The following is an 18,568-nucleotide window of genomic DNA, read 5'->3' on the forward strand; positions in this document are numbered from 1 at the left end:
GGTTTCGTGATGTAAACGATTGATAATACTTCTTTTTTCACACCTTTTATATATATATATATATATATATATATAATATTCTCCGGGAGGAGCGTTATAGTGAACTAAGGAAACTTCACGCTCTCCGCTATCATGTAGACTTTAAGATATTTCTCATTCTGTTGATTTGAAACTATAGCGCAAGCCTACATCGTTGCGCAACATCTCCTTGCCACCTTACTTTTCCAGAAGCATTCGTTCTGAATTGTTTATATGAATTTGTTTTGTAAATTAAGGTTATGAGTACCGTTACTGAAAAGCAATGCCAATAATATTCTATTGGGTATGTTTTCTCTCTCGAGCCTTTCTCTCCCTTAGTAGTTTCTCCCATCGATGCAGAGACGTAGCAGAGAAAGCTAAGTGACTACACTTCACGCTTTGGTGAAGATGTTGGTGAAGATGTAAAACGTGGTAGGGGAGAATTTTTTTTCTAAAATATATCAATTAAAATTATTTAATTTATTGCATTCGAATTTAGCAATCTAATATTTTACTTTGGTATGTGATATGAGAAAAATCACTCAATTTTAATTTTTCAAGACTGTATAATATGAATTTTATGTTTATATATATGTAGATTTTATATCTACATATTTTGTTATAGCGGAATATTATGATGCCAAGTATTTGATTTTTTTTTATATTAAAAAAGAGTTATAATATTATATTTTTAATTAGTGTATTAATATAACTACAACATTATATATATTAAGATATATAGTTTTTGTTAAATATTTAAAATTTTCATTTCATTTTTACTTAATATTTGGTAAAATAAAAATAACATGAATTTATAACATAATAATTGAAGTAAATGAAAAAAATGTTAATAAATATATATTTTTTCCATAGTCGGCCCTTGGGTTTTTCTTTTATTTCTTTTCTTATGACGATGATGATGATGGTTAACGTCGATTTAGACCAAATTTTTGTCTATCAAACCTAAATAAACGAATTATTTAGTTTTGTTATTGTTTTTATATTCATTTCAATTTTTTAATTATTTTCTTTCTATTTTATTTATTTATTTGAACTTCAAAAAAATTTGTTTTTGTTAATTTTTTTTCTTAAATTATGTTAAATTTTTGAAATATTTTCCATTTTTTATTTTGTTTTTTGTTTTTTTTTTTTTTTTCTTTGTTTAAATTTTTTAATTTTACTAGTAAATTTTGATTTTATTTTTTTACATTTTCTAGGTCTTTTTTTTGTTATGTTTTTTATTTTTTGTTTTATGTTTTATTACATGTTATTATTATTTTTTACATTTTGTGTTTTTATTTTTTATTGTTTTTATTTTTTTTGCAATATTTGAAAATTTGTTTTCTTGTATTATTTTTTGTGTGTTTTTTTAATATTTGAATAATTTGATATTTTTTTTTTTTTTTTTTTTTTACAAGTTAATTTTGTTAATTTTTTATTGTTTTTCTTTTCTTTTCTTTTTTAAGGTTTTTTAGTAATTTTTTTTTTTTTTTCAAAATGTCATGTTTGAAATATTTTGAAAACTTAATTTTTTTTGTAGACATAGTCTTTGGTTTTAATTCTATGGTTGAAAAACTATCAATATTTTAATCTTTTCTACGTCATGAATATTTTATCTTTAATGTTATGGTTGAAAAGTGTTATAAGTATTTTTTCTCAAGTTCATGCTTGAAAATTGTTGGAAATTTAAAGATTTTCGGAATCATGATATTTTATTTTGACGTCATTATTAAAAAATGTTGAAAATTAAACCTGAAAAGAAAGACGTTATTTTAGCATCAACATTTTTTTCAGAGTGTTTTATAAACACAAAAATTTGGTTTTTACTACCATTTTTAAAAAATGTTGAAAATATATCCAAAAAAAAATTGTCGTTCCAGCATCAACACTTTTCATTTTTAGCCTCTTTCTTCATTTTTTTTTGGGGTTTTTGGGCTAGAGTACCCATTTTGAGGTAATAGTTCTCGTTTTATCAGTAACTATGTTATAGACTCATGTGTTGCATTGATCTAAAATTATTTAATATTGATCTCTATAGTTAGGCCTCTCAGCCACTTGAATCCATTCTTTCGTCTTTTTGACACATATGTACATTGGTCGGAAGGAAATATATGTGCGCATGTACCATATTTTTTCATTTGATTCATGTACCTACATAAACAATACTGAATTCACAAATCTTATATCTATATCGTATGTCCTTTTATGCAAAATGTGTTCGAATACTACTTCCAATATTTGCATATTCTAGTACTTGCATGCATAAGTAAAATAATATATAAACAATGATTACATGATCTATTTTTTATGCATGTACAAAGAAAATTTCATATAATTATAATTAACATACTTGAGAATATTTGTAATATGCGTGCAAGATTGAAATATATACAATGTAAATGATATCCACTAATATTATTTTAAAACACACATATCCTTTACCACTTGACATTAATAATAAAAGTAAACAAAAATATAATCGTAATTACTATTTGGAAAACATTCAAGAATTGAACACGTTCCTCTTGACCACAAACTACCTCTACCAGTTCCCCTGAGCTAAGATCTTCTTGCTACAAAAATAAAAAACCCATTTGAACCTTAGGTGGTTTGTTTTATAGATTTTCTTTTGCAAAAATTTTAGTAGCGTCTTACTTTAAGATCTACCAACCTGTTTTGTTTTAGTTTTTCAAAAAAAATCCGTTGTTCTCATTTAAAGAACACATTTCTCTCCCACAATGCTTTATTCCATCTAAATTAGTATTTCTCTCCAACTAAGTGATTAACATAATCTTTCTCTCCCATTATGTTAATTTATTTATTTATTCTCCCATAGATTTTTAGGAGACTTTTAGGAAAGGTCCCTCATGTGGACATGACCACCAACAACCTTTTTCTATGATGACAAGAAGACTTCTAAACTCCAGTGCTCTTTCCTAAATATTATCAAGTAATTTAATTATTAATTCAATTAGTAATAAAATAACTACACCATCACATAAATATCATCATGGATTCTATATCCATTCAATCTGATAATGGTTCAATGTCTAAAAATAGTCAATGTTTAAAAAGCATGACATAGAGGGGTTACAAATATGTTGTAGTGGTCCTAAAATATTAAATCAAATAATAATAAACAACATAATGTTCAATTAAAAAAGTAATAAAAATATAAAATATAAAATCCATTCAGTTCAATTTGTTATATTGTAATTTGATTATTACTAACAAAATTTATTGAGAAAAAATCAAAATATACATATCACATTAAAATAAATTTCAATAATATTGATTCATAATTATAAAATGGTACTTGAGGACACAAAATTAATAGACATAGAAAATCTCAATAAATTTAATTACTAAGTATATAACTAGAAATAAAAATATTTTTAAACATATTTATATTAAAATAACAATTCACATTGGTGACTATTATATTTTGGAGTTTCATATTTAAATTTCAATAATAAACATATAAAAATTCCAAATTATTTATCTATCTCTATCTATCTCGTTAATGCTATTCATATCACATAGAAAAATTAAATTATAAAAACTATAAAACATGTCAAAGAAAAATATTATATCTGTATGTAAGTATATGTATTATTAGGGTTAATAAAATTAATAATAAGAATGTTTCTATATATATAGAGATGTAAAATTTGTATAAATATCAATAATATTATTAAGAATCACTATAAAACTATTTTAATTTCATATTTACTAAAGGAGAAAGGAAATAAATCTTTCAAGGTACAAACATTTTCTCAAATTTATACACTAAAAAAAGTTTATATTTTAAAGGATTTAATTTTTCTCTATTTCTAATAAACAAGAAACTCAAATAAATTTATATTAATAATTAAAATAATTTATTAGTAATATTTTATAATAACTCTCAAATTCATCAAAGGAATAACTTTTAAATTTATATGAGAATATGTAAGAATGAATGCATATCCATGTTTCAACCATGAAAATTTATTTCTTTTCATTGTACATATTGTTTTACATTGAAATATTTTACTTATCAACTACATTATTTATATTAATAAGTTCCATGATAAGTTCCTCCAAGATTAATAAATTATGGTTGATGTTTTCAAATGTATTTTTATTTTTAAAATTTGAAATACATTATATTATAAATTGATTATAAGTAAAAGAGATGAAGTAACAATACAAATTTGGTTTTTTTGTGTTTTTATAATTTAAATTTTCAATTTTTGAAATATATTATAGATTAAAAAATTGTAAATTTAAAGATTTAAAATTCCATCAATAATGTTTCACATGATATACTTTTTAAAAATTTAATATATTCAAATGAAATTATAGTAAATGAATTTATGAATTTACAAATGCTTATTTGGTTTCATTTGATTTTGTATGAATTTATTTTTGAAAAAATCATTCATTTATTTTTAAGATTTTTTACTATATTTTGAATTTTATTTTTATTAAAAAATTCTATAAAATAATAATTTATAGGGTTTATTTGTCTAAAGCTTTATATTCCTAGGGTATAACATTATTCATAGGGTTTATAATATTAATCTTTAGATTTAATATAAATCCATTGGGTTTATAATCATGATCAACCATGGTCCAACGTTACATTGCGATACAAATTTTCTCAATATGAAAATCAACCAATGTCACATTGTGACAAGCATTGTCTCAATATGAAAATAAACCATGCTCAACCATGTTCCAATGTCGCATTGTGACGAAGGCTGTCTCAATCATGGTCAAACATGGTCAATCTTGGTTAGCAATGGTCAATAACCACGGTCAACCATGGTGACATTGTGACAAAGAATGCCTCTTGCTTCAATGTCACATTGTCACAACCATGGTCCAACATCGCATCATGACACAGATTGTCTCAATATGGAGATCAACCATGGTTAATGATGTCAACCATTGTCCAACGTCGCATTGCAACAAACATTGTCTCAATATGAAAATCAATCATGGTCAACCATATTATAATTTCACATTCTCACAAATATTTATCTTAGGGTTTATAATATTTATCTTAGGCTTTATAATATTTATCCCTTGGGTTTAATATCATTCCCTTGGGTTTATATTATCTATCCGTTGGGTTTTTAATCCCTTGGCTTTTTAGTATTAATTTCTCGGGTTTATTATTCTCTTGGGTTTATAATATCAATCCCTTTAGAGTTTATATACCTTGCATTTATAATATTAATCCATTGGTTTATAATATCAATCCCTTTAGAGTTTATATACCTTGCATTTATAATATTAATCCATTGGGTTTAATATTATTCCCTTTGGTTTATAATATCAATCCCTTGAATTTGTTTGGTTCATATTCCTAGGGTATAATATTATTCATATGGTTTATAATATTAATTTTAGGGTTTAATATAAATTGTTTGGGTTTACAATCATGGTCATCCCACGAGGGCTTCAATAGAGGAGCAATATCATACCATGTGGGTTCATATTGGGGGATATATATTGAGGAAAAAATAGAGTTTAAAATTAATGAAAAAATATAAAGGGTATAAAATATGTTAATTTAAAAATGGATACCTACAATATCTAGTACGTAGGGGCTTTTTAAATTGGGAAGCTGTATTGGGTTCATATTGGTAGGGGGTTAAATAATGTGATTTTTAGAGAGATTTTCCAATGTGTAGTCAAATTAAGGGTATTGTTTACTACGCCACAAACACACGTGATATATCAAAGGTTGGCTCAGTGAATCCCTCGTGGGTTATCCATGGTCAACGATGGTCCAATGTCACAATATGCCAAAGTTTGTCTCAATATGAAAATCAACCATGGTCCAACATCACATTGTGACAAACATCGTCTGAGTAGAAAATCAATGATGGTAAATCATGGTCAAGCATGTTTATTTTAGGGTTTATATTATTTGTCTTATGGCTTTTATACTTTGGCTTTATAATATTTATCCCTTGGGTTTAATATTATTCCTCTGACATTTACAACTATATAAAAAGTGAAATCAAAATATGGTTTGCATATTTCACCACCTTTTTCTTTTCAACATTATACAAAAATGCAAGACATTGCGAGAAGGGATTGTTTGGAGAGCATGAACAGTCGTGATCATTATCCTGTTGATTTGACTTGCTGCAACTTTTGTCATCAGTGTCAATGTCTTTTGGAAGAGGCTAGCATTTAATAACTATGTTCTGGTAGAGTGTTTAATGTTGAAATTCCTATCAACCACATTTAAATCACTATTTGACTTTTATTAAATGTTTATTTCATTATTATTTATTAAATGATCATTAATATAATATATTAAATGATTATTAATATAATTGTTTTTATTATCTTTATTTATTTATGTATTTATTATTATTTTTAATTACTATTATTTAATATAATAGTAATAATATAATATCGATTATTATTAATATGGTTTTTATATTTATATTAATATTATTGATAATAACACTAATAATATTAATTCTTAATATTATTCATAGTTGATATATATGTTTGGTATGGATTTATGGGCGTTTATCAACCATATTTATTAATGTAATTATGTTAATTAAAATTATTGTGAAAATTATTATTGTTTTATATTTTAAACTATTTAATTTCCTTGTTAAAAATATTGATTCACGGTGCTTAGTTTACCTTAAAAAGAATATTGGTAAATTGAAAAGTAATATGAAATCACAAATATTAATAATATAGTATTATATAAAATATACTATAAATTATTATTAATTATAAAATAATTTATAAAAAATTATTTTTATTTTTCAAGAAAAATGAACTATGAAATAACATTAACATATTTATGAAGAAAAATATATAATATTAGGTTAAATTTATCTTATCATTCTAATAGTTAATAATCTAATGACGAAACATAAAGCAAAAGTAGTAATATATATATATATATATTTATGAAATGGCAGATTCTGATGGGCAAAGATTTTAATTTAAAAAAACAAAAAAAACAAAACACACCGAATACCAGTAAATTTGAATGTCCTAGTAGGAAAAAGAATTTTCGTCATTATAATTATCGCTTAATTATTCTATTTTTTTAAGTCAGATATGACTTAATATTCATTGTAATAGTAATTTCACTTTTAGCTTGATATACATAAAAAGGGATAAAACCTTCCAACTACCGCATTACCATAAAATCCATAGGGTCGGTGTACAATATTACTATTACGTATCACGTGTCCGCCTTATATAATTGAAGGACTCCAGGTGGCAAAAAAGCAGAACCTTTTGTTCCACTGCCCTGGCAAGAAAGTCCAGGTCACTGTCGCGGGCAAGGACACACGTGAAGATACTTTGGAAGATCAGGGGAAAGGATGCCTTACGTGCTAAGGCCTCCAACCTCTCTATTTATCTACCAGATGAGTTCCATATGATGCCGCCCAGTCCCCCAGCTCTCTCGGAGGTATATTTTCTAGTTTTCTCATTTCCTTTATTGTAGCTTATTTACTCCGACTTCGAAACATGGAATCCAACACTACCGTTCAAGTGAGGGTCGATGAGAATGATTGGGTTATTCAGATCAAGAAAAGCCTGGATATACTGCAAGAAGATCAAGCAGAGGAGGAGGACTTGTGTGTGTCAATATTTAATGTCCCGAAAGAGTTATTAGCACTGAAGCCCGAAGCGTACACACCTCAATCCGTTTCTATCGGCCCCTATCACCACTGCCGATCAGAGCTCCACCATATGGAGCGCTACAAACTGGCAGCCGCTCGTAGATTTCAGAAAAGAATCAACGGCCGCAAGTTCGAAGCTGTTGTTGTGGAGGAATTTAGGAAGCACGATTGGCAAATCCGGAGTTGCTATCACAAGTTCGTCGACTATAATGAGGAAACCTTGGCATGGATCATGGCCCTGGACGCCGTCTTTCTTCTCGAGTGTTTGCAATTTTATGTCAGACACGCCGACAAAAGCTCTGACGTGGACGTGAAGGATATGGGACGAGTCTTACATCCGACTGGCACCGGTTCTACCCACAACTCCATTTTCAGAGATCTCATGATGCTGGAAAATCAATTGCCGCTCTTTCTTTTGCAAACACTTTTGGAATTGCAGTTGGGCTCTAAAGCCAAGGCAGAGGAGAGGCTATCCAGCCTGCTGCGGCTTGTGTGCCAAGAATTATCGCCTTTCATCTTCAACTTGCCTGAAGATTCAAAGCTCCATATAAACGAAAAAGGGCACGTGCTCGAGGTGCTGTATTACGCTGTCGTCCCTGTTTCCAGCAATCAGAGTCCAAGTTTAACCGAGGAAGGAAACGATGCGCCTGATACCGAGGTCGTGTCAAGAGCTACACAGGCCTTCAGTTTGCTTTGGGAGACTCTCTCCTCTATTAAGGTAGGTCCGATTAAATTTGTGACAGAGTTGCTCTCACGTCTTTTTTCTATTATTGAGAATCTACCCGTTCTCAGCGCCTCGAAGAAACCCTCGGCTGATTTTGTCGATAAAGATGAAATCAAATCTGAGGACGGAGGAGACGGAGAAATAGAGGAGAAGGGCAAAGAATCCTCTGTTAATTTTATACCGCCCACGAGAGATGAACTAGCTATTCCGTCTGTGGCAGATTTATATTATGCGGGACTCAAATTCGTTCCTACCGACGGCGACCTCACCACAATACAATTTGATGAGAAGACTGCCACGCTTTACCTCCCCAAAGTAAGGTTGGATGCCAACGCGGAGGTAATCCTGAGAAATCTGGTGGCATTTGAAGCTTCTGCGGCTCCAGGTGCGCTGGTTTTCACACGATACACCGATTTCATGAACGGGATGATCGACAGCGAAGAAGATGTTAGATTGCTGAAAGAGAGCGGAATTATTTCAAACCACCTCCAAAGCGAAGGAGATGTTGCCAGTCTGTGGAACAGCATGGGTAAGTGCGTTCGTCTCACAAAAGTTACATATCTGGACAAGGTTATAAAGGACATTAACAAGCATTATAACAGAAAATGGAATGTTGTTGTGGTGGAGTTTTTGAACAAACACATATTTGGGTCGTGGAAATTCCTTTCTCTGGTAGCTGCAGCGATACTTTTGGCGGTGACTTGTTTGCAGGCTTTCTGCTCTGTCTATGATTGCAAGAAGTGGTTCAACCAGTTTGAACCCTAATGTAAAGGTATGTTTGGTTGCCATGTATTGTATATATTTTAGTACTGCACCGCAGTCCAATACGGGATTGCCGCTTCCATCTGCTTTCCAAGGTGCCTGTTTCCTTCTGCTGTGTTTTCGCCGTACCCGGCCTCCTTGCCGTCGTTGTAGTAGAGTTGCTCAATGTGAAATTCGTTTGAACATCAGCCCTGGCATTTCACATACTGTGCACCTCTCTGATTCAAAACCTACTTGGCTATAAGTTCTAATTGTAGAAACGTACAAAGTGCCTTCCAATTCAAATTACCAACCCTAAATTTTCAAAACTTCCTTGACTATAAGTTCTAATTGTAGAAACGTACAAAGTGCCTTTCAATTCAAATTACCAACCCTAAATTTCACAGGCCAAATCCTCGTAATACTCATATATGTTGGACATAATCTAATTTATGTCGGTTTTGAGTTTGGGCCGCAAAATACAGTGATTTTGGAGACCTTCTCTCCCTTTTGTTTAATTAAGAAATATAAAATATTAAAGAGTTCTAATGATTCTCTTAACTTTTCAAGGTCAAATAAATGGTATTGGTTTTAGTTATTCATCATCATGGTACCTTCTCTCCCTTTTGTTTAATTAAGAAATATAAAATATTAAAGAGTTCTAATGATTCTCTTAACTTTTCAAGGTCAAATAAATGGTATTGGTTTTAGTTATTCATCATCATGGTACAACGTGTTTTTTAATTCAAATTACAAACCCTAACTTTGAGAGGCGAAATCTCCTTAATATTCATATATGTGTATACTCATATATGTGTGAGGAATGTAATTCTTTTATATTGGTTTTAAGTTTGGTTTACAAAATTACAGTGAGCATTTTTTTTATTAAATTTTTACTTTCTGAAGATCAAATAATAATCACCATCACCATTGTACAAGTTGTAAAATATTTTTATGATTGACACAAAATATTAAAAAGTCGTGATTTAATTTTTTACTTTCTAAACATCAAATAATAATCACCATCACCATAGTACAAGTGTAAAATATGTAAAAATAATAATCACCATCACCATAGTACAAGTGTAAAATATGTAAGTTCAAAATTAAGATAAGCCTTATGTTTGCATGTTCTAATTTTTTTATTTTAATATTTATAATCTCTATTTTTTAAATGATGGAATTGTATATTAATTAAAATGTTATTTAATTTTTATATAGACTTAGAAATTTTAATTCAATTAAAAATTTAAAATAAAGTAGATTATGAGGAATAGAATAGATGGCTACAATTTATTAGGCTAAATCACTATATTGGAAATGTCACTAATTCAAAATCTAATCTAGTAATTTTGATGATTTATATGTCTTATTAGGCTAAATCACTATATGGTGGAAATGTCACTAATTCAAAACCTAATCTAGTAATTTTGATGATTTATATGCCTTTGGATGATACTCAACTTACAAATAAAACTTGTCACCTCTCACATTACCTAATAAAGATATATATAGAAAATAAAAATATATTATTAAAATATTTTTAATTATTATTGTGAATTGAGTTTCTTATTTTAATATTTTTAATGTTCACAATCCTAATTTAATTAAAATTATTTTGAAATTTTGTATTTATTTTTGACATGCTAGTTTAATTAAATATAATGGAAAAATAGAATTAATTATAAAATTGGTTCTCATATATTCATGTAATGTGTTTTTCAGCCTACCTTTTTAATCTTAATGTTTCCAACAAATTTTAAGTTTCAAAGTTTCAAAAATTGAAAACATAAATTAAGATATAATAATACAAATATTAAAAGTTTTAATTTGTATAGGCTTTTGCTTTTACAAATGATGCTAAATATACATATTTATCAAAATATTTTTCTTTTTCAATTTTTTTCTTTTAAAATATACAAAATTTAAATTATTTTTTTCATAGAAAAATAACATACTAATTAAAATGACTTATTTTTTGTAAGTTGATTTGTATTACCTCAAAATAACAGACTATATCATCTCAGCTTTCATGGATCACCTACTACCTATAATTTATCATAGGTTTTTCGTTTCCTTTATGGATATCAATCTATTCCAAAGAGTTATCAAGAATAGATGAACGAGGTGCAAAGATTGCATTTCCTTGTGGCACTTCCATGACTAGGGGTTCTTTAATATCTTTTGCTTCCTTATCATTAACCGCGTGATATGATTCATGGGAACGTTTGTGCTCGCTCTTCAAGGAATCCGAAATTATGTCTAAGTCTCTTATGTTTTTAGTCGAGCTTAGGACTTCCGCAATTGACGAATTGACTGACTGTACATGTTGTTTAGCAGATTTACTAGAAGTGACTTGGTAGGATTCCTCGGTCCTTTTGTTTCCTTTAGTTGTTGCCAACCAAGTTTCTTTTTCCTAAGATTTAGGTGGGGAGAAGTTCTTTGAGGAAAAAGACAGAGACTCTGAAGGTGACCATGATATTGACATCTCCTACATCGAAAGGTAGTGTTCTCATAGTCCACAGATTGCAAATAAACTCTAACCATCCACTTAAGGAGGGTTTTATCTGGAAACCCTTTAGTGAGATATAGTTCCACACATATGTGTGCAAATGTGAAAATTCCCTTCTCAAGAATTTCATTTTCTATTTTAATCGATTCGACTAAGATGTCTAGTAGAAGAAAATTAATGGGTAGATTTGGTATCCTTTCCTAGCCTGGAGTGGCCATATATGTCATAGAGAGAGGACAAAAATTTGGAAACCGTGTTTGAAATGAAAGCCCAACTTCTCCTCAAAACCAAAAACCTTGATCAAACACTTTCTAATGGTCTGCTACATTTATGAAAAATATCCTTTCGAGTAAATTACAATTTTGCAAGTGGAGACCAATTTTGATTCACCTAGTCTTGAAGTGCAGAGATCGAAGGATAAAATCCATTAAATTGAAAAATAAGCACTATCATGTATAATCTGTAGAAGCCAAGTTGGCTACAAGATCATCCACTGCAAAAGAAGGAGTTCCTTAGGCCTGATCTACAACAAATTCTAACCCTAAGAGGTATTTTGGGTTTTGAGGTGAAAGCCCTAGCTTTATGGGATCCTTATAGTATTTAGGTTGGGAATATGTGGAGGCACCCTAACCTTTGGCTCTCCCTTGTAATATTGAGACTAAATAAACTAGTTCTTCCATGAATATGACGTACTCATGTAGTCATTTCTTTTCTTGAAGGTACCTACCTCCATCAAGGAGCCAAAAATAACCAACGGGGATTCTGAGCTAGTCCTATATTCTAACATGGAATGAAGATACCAGATATGCACCTTTGAACTGTAGGCAAAAACATCTCCGTGAGATTGGTATCACAAACACCATAAAATTCATCTAATCTGAGGTAATATCCTCATCATAGATGCAAGGAGAATTCTATGATGGAAACCCCATCTTTGCTTAGTGTAGATCATAACCTAGGGAAAAAGGGTATTTAATACCCACATGGTTTGTAGAATTATGGTTTTGAAAACAAAAAAATCGAGCCAGACTGATAATTTGTATGACATTGGTGAAGTTATTCTCTACATCCTATAGGCACTTGACAATTGAAAAAATTGCTCTGAGAGTCAAACCCCAAGATTTCAGAGTTACAAGATCATACAAATTGGCACCATACTTTTTCCAACTACCTCCAACTCCTTTGGCTAAATTCACTAAGCTAAGAGGTGCTTGAGTAGCAACAATGACTAATTTATGCTAAAACCTTAGTATTTTTCCTTTGTATTTAGATCTAACCAAGTACATTCATCAAAAGCTTCGTAACATGCAACAATATTGGTGTTGAGTTGTTGATCTAAGAGATAACAAGTTAGTGACTACCGAGAATAATGTAAAATAACTTTCGTTTATTTTTATTTCTTTTATTTACCATTTATATTTTAATTGTAAAATTATATTTTTGTATTATTTATAATGTAATAATTATAAAAAATTATACTTTTCTATAATTTTTTTTCCTTTTAATATTTGAAATTAAATTTAATAAATACTAGTGATAAAGAAGTATAATGAAATGATACAGAAATAACTAAATTACACACAAATAATAAATATATATTATAGATAAAGAAATTATGTCCAAGTAAAATTATTACAGAGTAATATACGATAAATTTATTGTCTTCCAAACACGTGGGTAATATTCATCTCAAGTTAAAAATGTGTGGATAAGGAATCAATCTCCATATTCATAATAATATGTGGAAATGTATAAGGGTATAAATTTTACTAATATTGTAATTTATTATGTAATTTTTTTAATGTTTGGTATTTATCTTTACTCAATATAAATGGTTTTTTCATATATATATATATATATATATATATTATTTAGTTAATGATTTCATTTTATTATAATAGCTTTTTTTAATGTAATTTTAAGTAATTTATAAATCATGTATTTATAAATGATGGAATTGTATATTAATTAAAATGTTATTTAATTTTTATATAGATTTAGAAATTTTAATTCAATTAAAAATTTGAAATAAAGTAGATTATGAGGAATAGAATATATGGCTACAATTTATTAGGCTAAATCATTATATTGGAAATGTCATTAATTCAAAATCTAATCTGGTAATTTTGATGATTTATATGTCTTATTAAGCTAAATCACTATATAATGGAAATGTCACTAATTCAAAACCTAATCTAGTAATTTTGATGATTTATATGCCTTTGGATGTTACTCAACTTACAAATAAAACTTGTCACCTCTCACATTACCTAATAAGCATATATATAGAAAATAAAAATATATTATTAAAATATTTTTAATTATTATTGTGAATTGAGTTTCTTATTTTAATATTCTTAATGTTCACAATTGTAACTTAATTAAAATTATTTTGAAATTTTGTATTTATTTTTGACATGCTAGTTTAATTAAATATAATGGAAAAATAAAATTAATTATAAAATTGGTTCTCATATATTCATGTAAGGTGTTTTTCAGCCTACCTTTTTAATCTTAATGTTTCCAACAAAGTTTAAGTTTCACATTTTCAAAAATTGAAAACATAAATTAAGATATAATAATAAAAATATTAAAAGTCTTAATGTGTATACCCTTTTCCTTTTACAAATGTTCCTAAATATACATATTTATCAAAATATTTTTCTTTTTCGATTTTTTCTTTTAAAATATACAAAATCTAAATAATTTTTTTTTCATAGAAAAATAACATACTAATTAAAATGACTTATTTTTTGTAAGTTGATTTGTATTACCTCAAAATAATAGACTATGTCATCTCATCTTTCATGGATCACCTACTACCTATAATTTATCATAGGTTTTTCGTTTCCTTTATGGATATCAATCTATTCCAAAGAGTTATGAAGAATAGATGAATGAGGTACAAAGATTGCATTTCCTTGTGACACTTCCATGACTAGGGGTTCTTTAATATTTTTTGCTTCCTTATCATTAACCACGTGATATTATTCATGGGAACATTTGTGCTTGCTCTTCAAGGAATCCGAAATTATGTCTAAGTTTCTTATGTTTTTAGTCAACCTTACGACTTCCCCAATTGACGAATTGACTGACTCTATATGTTGTTGAGCGGATTTACTAGAAGCGACTTGGTAGGATTCCTAGTTCCTTTTGTTTCCTTTGGTTGCTACCAACTGAGATTCTTTTTCCTTAGATTTAGGTGGGGAGAAGTTCTTTGAGGAAAAAGACAGAGACTCTGAAGGTGACCATGCTATTGACATCTCCTACATCGAAAGCTAGTGTTCTCATAGTCCACTGACTACAAATAAACTCTATCCATCCACTTAAGGAGGGTTTTATTTGGAAACCCTTTAGTGAGATATAGTTCCACACATATGTGTGCAAATGTGAAAATTCCCTTCTCAAGCATTTCATTGTCTATTTTAATGGATTCGACTAAGATGTCCAGTAGAAGAAAATTAATGGGTAGGTTTTGTAAACTTTCCCAGCTTGGAGTGGCCATATATGTCATGGAGAGAGGACTAAAATTTGGAAACCGTGTTTGAAATGAAATCCCAACTTCTCCTCAAAACCAAAAACCTTGATCAAACACTTTCTAATGGTCTTCCACGTTTCTGAAAAATACCAGAAAGATTCTTTCAAGTAAATTACAATTTTGTAAGTGTAGACCAATGTTGATTCACCTAGTCTTGAAGCACAGAGATCGAAGGACAAAATCCATTAAATAGAAAAATAAGCACTATCATGTATAATATGCAGAAGCCAAGTTGGCTACAAGATCATGCACTTCAAGAGGAGTGTCTTCAGCCTGATCTACAACAAATTCTGACCCTAAGAGGCATTTGGGGTTTTGAGGTGAAAGCCCTAGCTTTATGGGATCCTTAAAGTATTTAGGTTGGGAATATGTGGAGGCACCCTAACCTTTGTCTATCCCATGCAATATTGAGACTAAATAAACTAGTTTGTCCATGGATATGACGTACTCATGTAGTCATTTCTTGTGTTGAAGGTACCTACCTCCATCAAGGAGCCAAAAATAACCAATGGGGATTTCGAGCTAGTCCTATATTCTAACATGGAATGAAGATACCAAATATGCACCTTTGAACTATAGGCAGAAACATCTCCGTGAGATTGGTATCACAAACCCCATAAAATTCATCTAAGCTGAGGTAATATCCTCACCATAGATGCAAGGAGAATCCTATGATGGAAACCCCATATTTTCTTAGTGTAGATCAAAACCTAGGGAAAAAGGGTATTTAATACCCACATGGTTTGTAGCATTATGGTTCTGAAAAAAAAAATCGGGCCAAACTAATCATTTGTATGACATTGGTGAAATTATTCTCTATATCATATAGGCACTTGACAACTGAAAAAATTTCTCTGAGAGTTAAACCCAAAGATTTCAGAGTTACAAGATCATACAAATTGGTACCCTACCTTTTCCAACTACCTCCAACTCCTTTGGCTGAATTCACTAAGCTAAGAGGTGCTTGAGTAGCAACAACTACTAATTTATGCTAAAACCCTAGTATTTTTCCTTTGTATTTAGATCTAGCCAAGTACATTGGTCAAAAGCTTCACAACATGTAACAATATTGGTGTCGAGTTGTTGATCTAAGAGATAACAAGTTAGTGACTACAGAGAGTAATGTAAAATAACTTACTTTTATTTTCATTTCTTTTGTTTACCATTTATATTTTTATTATAAAATTACATTTTTGTATTATTTATAATTTAATAATTATGAAAAATTATATTTTCTATACTTTACTTTTACCCGTGATAAAGAAGTATAATGAAATGATACAGAAATAACTAAATTACACACAAATAATAAAGAAATTATGTCCCAGTAAAGTTATTACAAAGTAATATATGATAAATTTATTGTCTTCCAAACACGTGGGTAATATTCATCTCAAAAGTTAAAAATGTGTGGATAAAGAATCAATCTCCATATTCATAATAATATGTGGAAATGTATAAGGGTATAAATTTTACTAATATTGTAATTTATTATGTAATTTTTTTAATGTTTGGTATTTATCTTTACTCATTATATATGTTTTTCTCAATATATATTTTATTTAGTTAATGATTTCATGTTATTATATAGTTATTTTTTATGTAATTTCAAATAATTTATAAATCATCTAAATTATTTTAGAATTATTCTCAAGTAAATTAGTTAAATTGATTAATTATAGTGTATTTTGAAGAGAAGAATAGATCTTCACTTTCAAACATTTCAAGTAATAATAACATATAACGAATGAAATTTCAAGAAATTCATAATCTTTGATCTTTTGGCAAGATTGTAGGGAGTTCAATCTCAATTTTTGAACATTTTGAGTAATAATAGTATATAGAGCATGCATTTCGAAGAAATTCATAATCTTCCAAGAAATAAGAATGGAGGTCCTCTACCACACCCTAACACCTAAAAGGCCAAAAATTAGTTGCATTTAGATTCAACATGTAAAATTGTATTGAAAGTATCATAGGCTTAACCTTTATAGTTTAGCATAGAGGAGATGTTGTAATGGTTATCAACAAGTGTAAACATCTAAATGTTAGCACAACAAGGGAGAGATTGTCATGTAGCTCTCTTCCACATCGTTTTTGTTGTTTTCTTGTTTTAGGCAATGTCTAGTTACTAGTGCTATCTTTTTCAGGTGTGCTATACCATTTTAACTTTCATGTCGCTCTAATAATGAAGTATGGGGTTTTCATCTGTGATTTATATAGGTAAAATACCTTATCTTTATTTAATGGTTTCATCTTCGTTTTATCAAGCTAGATGGTATAAATATATTATTTCATCTTAACTAAAGTACTTCTTCGGGATTGATAACCCATGTCACACATATGAGTTCACACTCAAACTTTGTCTCTAACGCATATCATAGAACATGTCCGGGTCTAGCTATGATTCAAATCAATATCCTTGTTGACTTTGTTCTAGTCTTTTATGACTTGCACTCTTCAATAATAGTGTATATGTGGAATAATGGAATTTCTTAGGGTTTAATACTAGTGTACGATTACACTTGTCACTTCCAATGTGATCCACATGGATCTTCCCATGTGATTCATGTCTAACATGGTACTTATTCATTCAAAGATGGGGATCAAATGGGGTACACCCAAGGGTTGAGATTTTGTTTTGAGAAACCCTAACAATTTACTCTAGTGGCCCTTTGTACATTCAACTTTCTTTTGCTTTTGGCAGTCAACAGAGCGTTGCTCTAGGGTTCTAAGACATCACTGCATTTGTTTCATTTTTATATGTCCATTTGGCCTCTCTTACACTTATAACTTTCGCTGTCAAGGCGCTCGTCATCTCAAGGAGAAAATATGAGGCTCACATGGAAATGAGGTCTAATATTTCTTCTCTATTTTCTTGTATTTCTTGCCCTTTTTAGTTTTCTATTTTACCACTGTCTTTAGCTATATTTGGGTGTATTGTAGATCGTGACTTGTATTGATAATTTCATGGTAAGATTCATAAAAGAATCATAACCCCCTAGTGGCTAAGACTAAATGTTTGAGTTTGGGGTATCCTTCGTTTGGGGTTTCCTCCTCCTTCCACAAAGGTTAACTTTTTAGAGTGTAGTGACCCATCTAGTAAATTCATTCCCAAATTGTATTGCAAGTTCATAGACTACGACTTATATCTTACAACCCTTAATTTGATTTCAAATTTTTTATCATGGATAACTTGTTTTGTCTCCAATGAACACAGGTAATTCCGTGGGTTTAATTTTTATCTTCTCTTTCATTTAGCCCACCTATATCTACACGTAAACTCCATGCGTGGTTTCTTTATTAGGGTTTTTAAAGAATCACCCTCATGTGGCTACGACCATCTGTCTAGGTGAAAATTTCCTTTATTA

General features: G+C 29.3%; 1 pseudogene; it reads left to right on the forward strand.

The window, feature by feature from the left end:
- The first annotated feature begins 7,475 nt into the window (after window positions 1-7,475).
- On the forward strand, window positions 7,476-9,520 carry LOC149193277 (putative UPF0481 protein At3g02645 pseudogene; annotated as a pseudogene).
- Window positions 9,521-18,568: the final 9,048 nt, after the last annotated feature.

The sequence above is a fragment of the Pinus tabuliformis genome, chromosome 2_2 (genome assembly GCF_031772625.1).
Source record: "Pinus tabuliformis cultivar Carrire ecotype Pingquan chromosome 2_2, CPIR1, whole genome shotgun sequence".
Lineage (NCBI taxonomy): Eukaryota > Viridiplantae > Streptophyta > Pinopsida > Pinales > Pinaceae > Pinus > Pinus tabuliformis.